Genomic DNA, 9,888 nt, shown 5'->3' on the forward strand with positions numbered 1-9,888 from the left:
TAATTCATGGGGATCCTTTATCCCAGCCGCGTCTATTGTAAACTTAATTTGTATGTTATTGATTCCCCCCATTATTATACTAACACGAGCCTCATCATTTAGTGGAATTTTTAACTTATGTACAAGCGCTAATTTTCGGTATACATATTCATACAGGGGCTCATTAGTTTGTGGTACGTATGACATGACATATTTTAATAGTTTGTAAATATTACGCTTTGGAGGAAAATTTTCTGCGAGCATAGCACCCCATTCTTCCCATGTAAACAACCATGACGGAAGACCTCTAAACCAAACTTCTGCGGTTCCCCTTAATTTCGATAAAGCTATGTGGGAAGTTGTTTTACCATCCCATCCATGCATAAGAGCAAATTCATTTACAGCGTTCAACTACTCATTTACGTCATGTAATAAAGGATTAAATTCTGGAATAAAATTGCGTTATTCGACCAACCTTTCGAACTGTGACACCATGGTCGCCCTTAGTTGCGAAACGCTCTCAACTAAAGCACTAGATGAGGAAGCCGAAGAAGCTTTTTCCCTCCTTCTGTCCGCAGCCCTCTCACCACTACGTGAGTGCCTACGCCTCCGGTCTCGAGTCCGGGTCCGTTTATGACTCCGATTTCTTTCCCTCGAACGCTTGCTTCGGGGTAATGGGCTACCACTCCTATGCCTATGCTCCCGCTTTCGACCGCTGCCATGCACCGGGCTTGCTGAATCCAGGCGCTGTCGCCTCGCCAACGCCCTGTCTTCTTCCGGCAAATTTCCTTGCCCACCGGCTACCTGGGTTCTTTGGTGTCGCTTCATCATAACCAAGGTGATATGCAGCACTCACAAGCACCTCTTGAAAATCCGTTTGTTTGCACAATATGCACAACACGAGTTTTTTTTAAAGCGGACGGGTGTAATCCTACTTCTGATGTTACAAATAATGCAATAAAACTCGGAAATGTTGTAAAACGTTATAATTAAATTAACTTCGAACAGTAAGTATTTTACATGCTCCGTAGTTGGTGTATATCTAATGAATGCCTCAAGTCGGTCCTTATTCCGCTCTAGCCAGAATGTTTATTATTTCTTCCCCCTTCGCTTCGGGTCCCGCACACTTAGATGTCTAGATACCTCTCGGTGTTTACGTCCTAGATTGGGCATCAGTCATCACACATAAATTTTAATAATGTGATATAATGGTACCCAAGTGCATATAGTGCAGCTGTACTTTCCATTTCCAAAGCCCATATACAAACATTGCGATAAGCCGAATAGGATATATTGCATCGTAAACAAACACTAACATAAGTATGCAATTGTAGGTATCTCACAGCAGCAGTTTATAAGCTTTGTGATTTTTTATTGGCATTTGCACAACATTTGTGTGTAGGGACTTTATGGGAGTTACATAGAACGTGAATATTTTAATTTGTTGGTGGTGCATAAGTGGATGTTGTAAACAATTACCAAATACCCCCAGAATAAAAAATATCTGGGGAAGATAGCAAAAACAGGCGGGAAACCAAACACCAAGCAGAAGTACTAGGTACACAAAAGTAACCTAACCTAGGAACTAAATGTTCTACTGACATTTAATGGTTAAAAAACTTACTAATTCCAAACCACAAAACAATTAATCAATAAAATATACTTACCATTTAATTTGCACTGCTTTAATTTATTAAAAACTCAAAAGTTCAAAAACATAAAACTTTACTTGGCTTGGACGCTTGCAGGTTGGCGGCAGGGCTGCCATTTGAAATTTCTCATGAGTAGTAGATCCAATCATAAAATAGTAGTAGATTCATGGAAAAGGGTAGTAATTTAAAAAAGTGCGCGAAAACTATATTTAAAAAAGCGCGCGAAGCGACGTGCTGAAGTCGATTTTTTTTTAAACTAATTGTAACAGAAAGAAAATTACATATTTCTTTATTATTGTTTAATTTATTCACAAATAAATACAAATTTAAGTTAACTAGTAGTCAGTATATAGGTTTGTTTCTTTGTCATACTCTATTTTGATTTAAATTGGTTTCCAATCACACTCCGAACTCTGATAAAAAAATTATGACAAAGAAACAAACTTATTATTCAAAAGTGCTTTCCACGGTTCCCAGGTAAAACAATTAGCATTTCCTAAGAGGCTTTTTGCCTCCAATATAGACTCGCAGGTATCTACATCTAAGGAACTTCTTATATTAGATTTAACTAGTTTATGTTGTAAAAAATGACATTCGGCAGTGGCCGAGGAATGTGGTATGCACATTAAACATTGTAAAATTAACGTAAAATTAACGTAAAATTAGGATACTGCGGTCCATTATTAATTTTGCATTGAAAAATAAATCCCCAAAATTCTTCAAAAGAAATATTTCTTCTTTCATTAACATCATTATTATAGGCTAATGATCCCCACTCTGTATTCAAGCACTCAGCATCTATATTTATTTGTGTTTCTTCAGGTAGATAGTTAACAATTTTCATTATTGAATGCGTATTGCCTACTTTCTCTGGTGAAAATTCGTTCAACATGAGCAGGAGGGGATCATCGAAGTCCACTCTCTGCATTATTTGTAACGATAACTCGATGTAACATTTTAAAATATTTTTCCTAAATTTTTCAATTTCACTGGGTGTAATAGTCTCTTTAGCAAAAAGTAATTCAACTTGCGCACCACAATATAATTCTTCTTCTAGTTGCAAATAGTTATGAGAATTTCCAATATTGATTTTGTGAAGAGGAGTGATATCTAAGTAATTTTTTTTCATAAAATTTTGCAAAATTAATTTAAATGAAGCACTAATTCTAGAAATTAAAACATGTCCTTTAAACGACTCAGACTGAAATTCTAAATTCATATCGTTTAAAATTTTCAATATGTAAGATAAAAAGAGAAAATATGCTTTGAAAACTACATTCCTTAGTTTTTCCAGAATATTAATCATATTTCGAAATTCGCCTTCTGTGACAGCATTAGTGAAGTATAATATTAGTGCATTCCAGTTATGCAGAATTCTGTCTACCACAGCCTAAAAGATTTCAGCATTAATTTTAAATCAATTCAAAATATAGATACAGGGTGTTTCTAAAATAGGGTTCCAAACTTCTGCTGCGTTTATAACTCATTAACATAAGCCAAAAAGTTCCTATTAACATGTGCTCTAAAACGCACCCTTAGGAAGTTATATGCCCTTAAAAGGGCTCAAACAAAACTGGTTTTTTTCTGTTATTGACAAAACGGTCGCAAATAAATAGAAAAAAATTTGTGGGTCTTACATAACTTTTTACGTTAAATAACATGGGCTACTCCGTTTTTCGAAATGCAAATCATATGCGTCCCATTTAGGTTGGTGAAGGGGGTTTTCCGCCCGTAATTTTTTTTATTTCAATTTTTTTACAATTTTCTCTACAGACTTATAAAATCTTAACAAGTTTACGTAAAAAATATTATCTTTGTCCAAATCGATATTTCCAATGGTTTTCGAGTAAATTGAGTTTGAAAATTACTCTGCTCTTTAAGTTATTAGGCCAAAAATTGCCACAACGCTTAACAATTTAAGTTATTGATAAACTGTTAATTGTGCTTTGCAGTGTTCAATTAGTAAAAGTGGTGAGTGGAAAATTTAAGTAGAAAAAAACCAGTTTTGTTTGAGCCCTTTTAAGGGCATATAACTTCCTAAGGGTGCGTTTTAGGGCACATGTTAATAGGAACTTTTTGGTTTATTTTAATGAATTATAAACGCAGCAGAAATTTGGAACCCTATTTTAGAAACACCCTGTATAAAATAATACCTGTAGAGAAAGCCACCTTGTCTGGGAGGGTTTTAAAATTTTTAGTGGTTTAATATTGGCAAACTGTTGATACTGTACGAAACTCGAAACATTTTTGCTGCTATGAGAGAAGTGACTATAAATGGATCTTGACAATTCTTCCACAGAAGTAGGTAGTTTACATGCGGCAGCAGAAGCACACAAGTGAAAAGAGTGGCATATACAACCAAAAACCATTAAATTTTTGTTGAAATTCTCCTTCAGATAAACTTTTAGGCCACTCTTCCTACCCATCATAACACTGGCATTGTCTGCCCCAAAACCAATCATGTGGTGCGGATTGATTTTTTTGGTTGCTAACAGATTTTCAATTATTTCAAATAAAACATTTTCTACTTTTTTAAGTCCAAGAAACCTGTAACACAATGATATTAACAGATAAATCTAGAAGACAAACATACTCTTAATCCTTACCTGTCACATACTTTCGAATCATCAAAAAAACAAATCACGATGATTAAACATTTTTGTGTGCTGACATCAGTAGTCTTGTCAACAATTAATGAATAGAATTTAGAAACAGATAATTTTTCTCTTAAATCTCTTACACTTTCAGATGCAAGTTCTTTCTTCATTACTGAATCAGTACATATTGATTTCATTAATTTTGACAAGTGATCCATTAATAGAAAGGTTAAATTATGTTCATGCAAGAACATTACTAATTTCAGTTCCCCAGATCTTACTGCCCTATCATGATTATTTTTTTATCTACAAAATCTGTAATTTTTTTATTAACTGATGTGCCTGTGGTTTTTCTTTTATGTCGTTTTGAATTCTGATGTCTCATTATGTGTGTATAATTACACACTATTTGGACATTGCACCATTCACAAAATGGTGAACCATCTCTATTTTTCATCCAAGGAAATTTTTGTAACCAAACCTTGCCTTGCGGAATTTCTGATTATATTTGCGCTTTTTTATACATACATTTTCATTTCCAGATTCTGAACTGTTATCGCAGTTCTCAGAATTACCCTGCTGTTGTACCTCTATTTTGAAGGCTTCCGTGATTTCATTTACACTAATTGTTTTTTCTGATGTTGATGGACGAGGCACAGAAATTTCAAGTTTTGATTCCTTGCGCTTACGAACAATGAATCTAAAAAAATTTAAACAAATTCAGAGTATATTCACTCATATTTCACACCTATCTAAATCAATATATCTATTACTACTACTAACTTAAATATTAGCACCACCACCTACTTATCTAAACTGTAACTACACTTATTCTTGCCATTTATTTTTCTCAGCATTCAATTTACGTAGAGTCAACACCAACACCATCCTTAACATTACTGTTTGTTAGTAACTTTGTAATATAATATCATGTCTATCAATGCTAACACACCTTGATGCTAACTAAACTATTAAAAAAAAACACTTACTAGTCCTCCTAGAAATCTTAAAAATATATCTTAAAACAATATCTCTGCTTTAAGACACATGTATAAACACAAAGACGATCGTAGCACGGGTGCTACGAGTTAGCAGACAATGGTCTAACAAGTAAACCGACAACTTTGTATAATCTAAGAATTTAACAGCAGAACATATTATTTTAAATAATCTTACTTTTTATAGAACAGAAATAAATTTAGTCGATCGCCACGGTCACCAAAAGCCAAGCCAAGCTGAACATCAGACGAATAAATGAAATTATTCCTCTGATAGCTGAACCGCCAAACGCCAAACCAAACAAGTCATAGAGATGTCAAATGTCAAAAACGCCATTTGCATCTTCCATCTGAAAACTCGGGCACTTTTTTGCGAACACCGTTTTTCAATTATTGAATACAATTTTTCGTGATGGACGCGTCGCCGTCGACACCGTTGGTGTCAACATATAAAACTTGAAAAAAATATCGTATTGGTGCTTTTAAAATCAAATTGCGAGCAGAAATAAAACAAAAACCAGCAATATAGAAGATGTCGAAAATAACCGTGATTATTTTTGCCATACGATTTACAACCAATAAGAACCCTTAACTTGTATAATTTTGATATTTATACATAGAGTAGTTGTATCAATCAGAACATACGTTCATTTGAATAATATAACAGATTATCATTTTATAATTTTACCTCATTAATAGCACACACATAAGTACTATTGTTTGGGACTTAGTGGACTGTAATTATTAACTTCTTTCGTTGAACTGACTTTATTGTAAGTAATAACAAAATTGTAATAAATGAAACAAAGAAGCATATGTCTTGCTAGGAGTTCAATGCATTACTGTTTTAGAACACACGAGAGATCGAGGCACGCCGGTTGTTAGGATTCTGGAGTGGGGTCGATGACGCGCCTAGCTTCGCTACTAGTCTCCGTCTGAGTCTCACTAACACTAGCGTAAACATGCCCCCCGCCTTGGAAGCAAAGGCTTTCACCATACTAGGAAGCCACTGGTAGGGGACCAATTTTGGAGAAGGCACGACTAATTTCACCGTCAGTGGTCTTGATTGTAGCAACACGATTGATTTTGTCACTTCCCGGGAACACCTCAATTATACGAGACGACACTAATTGTAACAAGATTTCGCCGCGTTGCCAACTTAACATATCTAGTTACTTACCAAAGTCAGTTTAATATCAAAGTGGTGTCGCGGGAAAATTTAAAATACTTTGTAGGTAGTTCTCATTAAATAAAATAATACTAAAGTAATAAAATGAATGCATAATGACACCCAATAATAATAAATTAAGCGTAAAATTTTGTGGTACTTTTTCTTGTTTTTTTTTATGTAAATGTAACGTAAAATTAATTGTATATCACGATCTTATATTTTCCACAAATACTAATTTTAAAATCACAAAAAGTCATCTGCTAAACTACTAACTTTTACCAAGTTATAATAGTATTATATTGTTTAGTTTATTTTGCTAAATAGGTTTATGAAAGGTAAGTGAATTGGTGCAATCCTTGGGTGCAATAAGTATTAAAGACTAAAAACTTTGACTGAAATATTGAGAGAATATTTCAATCAACACCAAAATATTTTTTTTAGGTTAGAAAGAATACACAAGGTATATTTTTTTTACCGTGGCAATATTCCTTAATGATTATCTTAATATATACCTAAAAATGTTAATGTACTTAGGTAAAACAACAATTGTGCGGTATCAGGAATTAAAAGGTCGATGAAGAAAAAAATGAGAGGGCAGTGCAGATGAATAGATCAGAAGGATCAGTAATTGCAGTTTGACAATGATTTCACAACAATCAACAATCAACCCCTGGCTGATAACACCGCTCCATTTTTTTTAGGAAAAGTGTAATATTAAATGCAAATAAAAAGACTTATAATAGTTAGATTTTTATTTAGATTCATTTACAGAAATTCTAGACTTATTGCTATACAAAATGTTTACTAATGAATTTTTCTGATGGTAACAGAAAAGCCAATGTATGTAAACAAAAGCAATAACATTTGGTAAAAATTATACAATATAAATCAATATACTCAAGACGTAGAGTGTAGATGCGGAAATTAAAAAAATATATATAAACAATATTTATGTTTGTATTATATTCAAAATATACATAGTAAAATGTGTAAACAAAAAAAAACAATTCTTTTAATGATAAAAATGTATATGTAAGTCGGAGACGCTTTCATTATAATCAATGCAGCTGTAAAAAAAACAAAACAAATAAAAATATGAACGAATGGCACTTTCCTTAAGTTTTTTATAATCCATAACTATTAAAAAATAAACAAATGAACCTTATTTAAAGTGAGGTTATTTTACCTCCACCAGAAACTCGTGAAACTCAATTGATACCAACAAAATTTAAACAATAAAATTTGGTAAGCAACTAAATTCTAATTCGATTTATATTGGCAACATTGCGAAATCTTGTTACAATTAGTGTCGTCTAATTATACGTCCTAGTCGCCATTTCATTGGTGAAACGTTATTTTCTTTTATCAGTACAAGTTGTCCAACCTGCAGTTGGCGATGGGTCTGCATCCACTTGGAAGGCTGGTTTAATACTTGTATATGTTGATTATAAGAAAGTCTGTTTTCTGGTATGCCATGTAGGCTAGGCTCAGGTATTGCCGTAAGAGGTCTCCCGACCAGAAAATGGGCTGGAGTTAATAGAGAAAGGTCTTCAGGATCGGACGACAAGGGCGAAATAGGACGAGAGTTTAGTGTCGCCTCAATCTGGACAAGCAAAATGTAAAAGTCCTCATATGTCAAAGACACGTTGCCTAAAATACGTCTTAAGTGACATTTTACGGTTTTCACACCGGCTTCCCAGATGCCTCCGAAATGCGGTGAGCTACTCGGTATGAAATGCCACCTTATTTTAAATTCAGTAGATCCTTCCGTTATGTTTGTGGAGTTGCTCCCGAGAAAAGTACCTAATTCCTTCAATGCACCGACAAAGTTCGTACCATTGTCCGAGTACACTCAGTGGGTTTGCCACGCCGCGAAATGAAATGTTTCAAAACTTGTATGAATGATTGACTACTTAAGTCGGTTACGACTTCTAAATGGATGGCTCTAGTCACGAAACAAACAAATAAGCAAATCCATCCCTTTGAAGTTTTACTTCCGCGACCCTTTCGGTCTTTTAACAAAAATGGACCAGCATACTCCACACCCGTTACGGCAAATGGTGCGGCTGGTTGCAGGCGCGATGCAGGTAAGTCACCCATAAGGGGCTGTATTGATTTAGAATTAAATCTAGCGCATTTTACGCAACCTCCACTAACCTTTCCTGCTATATTACGTCCGGAGATTGGCCAAAAATTTTCTCTTACTTGAGTCAAAAGTAGTTGTGGTCTAGCGTGTAATAAAATGTTGTGCTCGAATTCAAAGATCAGTTGAGTAAGATAATGTTTTGATGAAATTAAGGCATGGGTGTTTTTTATTGAATGAAAAGTTCGAATTTTTTAGACGTCCACCCACTCGAATGATACCATCATCATCCATGAATGGATTAAGGCTCAAAATTTTATCAGATTTAAGAGTTTTTTGTTGCGAAAGTCTAATATAATCGATCGGGAATGATTTTCTTTGGGAGATTTTTATCAAAGTTTTAAATGCTCGTTCGAGCTCATCGGCACTCAATAGAGAAACGGCACATTCATTTGGTCTACGACAATTGTGGATGAATCTTAACATATACGTCATTGTTCGTTAATCTAGAGAGGTTTGAAAATCTTTCAAATGGAAAATTGAATTCGTTTTTATGAGTAGACAGTAAATTTCGTTTTCTTATATCAGGTAAATCAAGATCGCTTAATTTTAAATTCAACTTTGGCCAGGCGGTATCATTTTCTTTCAACCACGCAGGTCCGTTCCACCATAAACTTAAATCTACAATGCCTTTCGGGCTAATTCCCCTTGACACAAAATCTGCGGGATTGTCCCTTGTCGGTACGTGACGCCATGCGTTCGGATTGGTAAGTTTTTGGATTTCCGCAACGCGGCTATCTACGAATGGTTTTAATAGGTTCGGTGCACTATGTAACCAACCTAACACGATGGTAGAATCTGACCATAATACAACTTTATCTATATTAATACTCAAGGAATGTTTAACCTGGGTATACAACCGGGCTAATGTTAAAGTTCCGCATAGTTCTAAACCACCTTTGATTTAGCGCATAATAGCTTAATAGTACATTCATAATTCAGTGACTTTACATAAATGTATGTGTCATACGCGACCTCCGAGGCGTCGCAGAAGCCTTCTAGTTCTATTGACTTGGATTATCGCACAATACACGTCGTGGAATCTTGAGATTGTTCAAATAGACCAATTCCGATTTAAATTCAGACCATTCATGATGTATTTGGAGTCATTACAGGCTGTGGAAAACATAGCCCTCCGCACGGCCACCGACGCGCCCTGGTACGTAAAAAACACTGACATATTACGAGACTTACAATACACAAACGCTACACAGACAATAAGACAAAACGCGGAGAAACGATTTGACGTAGCCGCTAGACATGACAATCCCCTCCTCAGGCAAGCCGTTGACTACGTACCCGACGTGACCGACAAACACAAAAGACCTAGACACCAACTTTTTGACCC

At 34.9% G+C, this 9,888-nt stretch overlaps 1 pseudogene; it reads right to left on the reverse strand.

Annotated features, from left to right (window-relative positions):
• Nucleotides 1–1,990: 1,990 nt before the first annotated feature.
• LOC108914627 lies at nucleotides 1,991–4,057 on the reverse strand (annotated as a pseudogene).
• Nucleotides 4,058–9,888: the final 5,831 nt, after the last annotated feature.

The sequence above is a fragment of the Anoplophora glabripennis genome, unplaced genomic scaffold (genome assembly GCF_000390285.2).
Source record: "Anoplophora glabripennis isolate ALB-LARVAE unplaced genomic scaffold, Agla_2.0 scaffold1643, whole genome shotgun sequence".
In the NCBI taxonomy this organism is placed as follows: Eukaryota; Metazoa; Arthropoda; class Insecta; order Coleoptera; family Cerambycidae; genus Anoplophora; species Anoplophora glabripennis.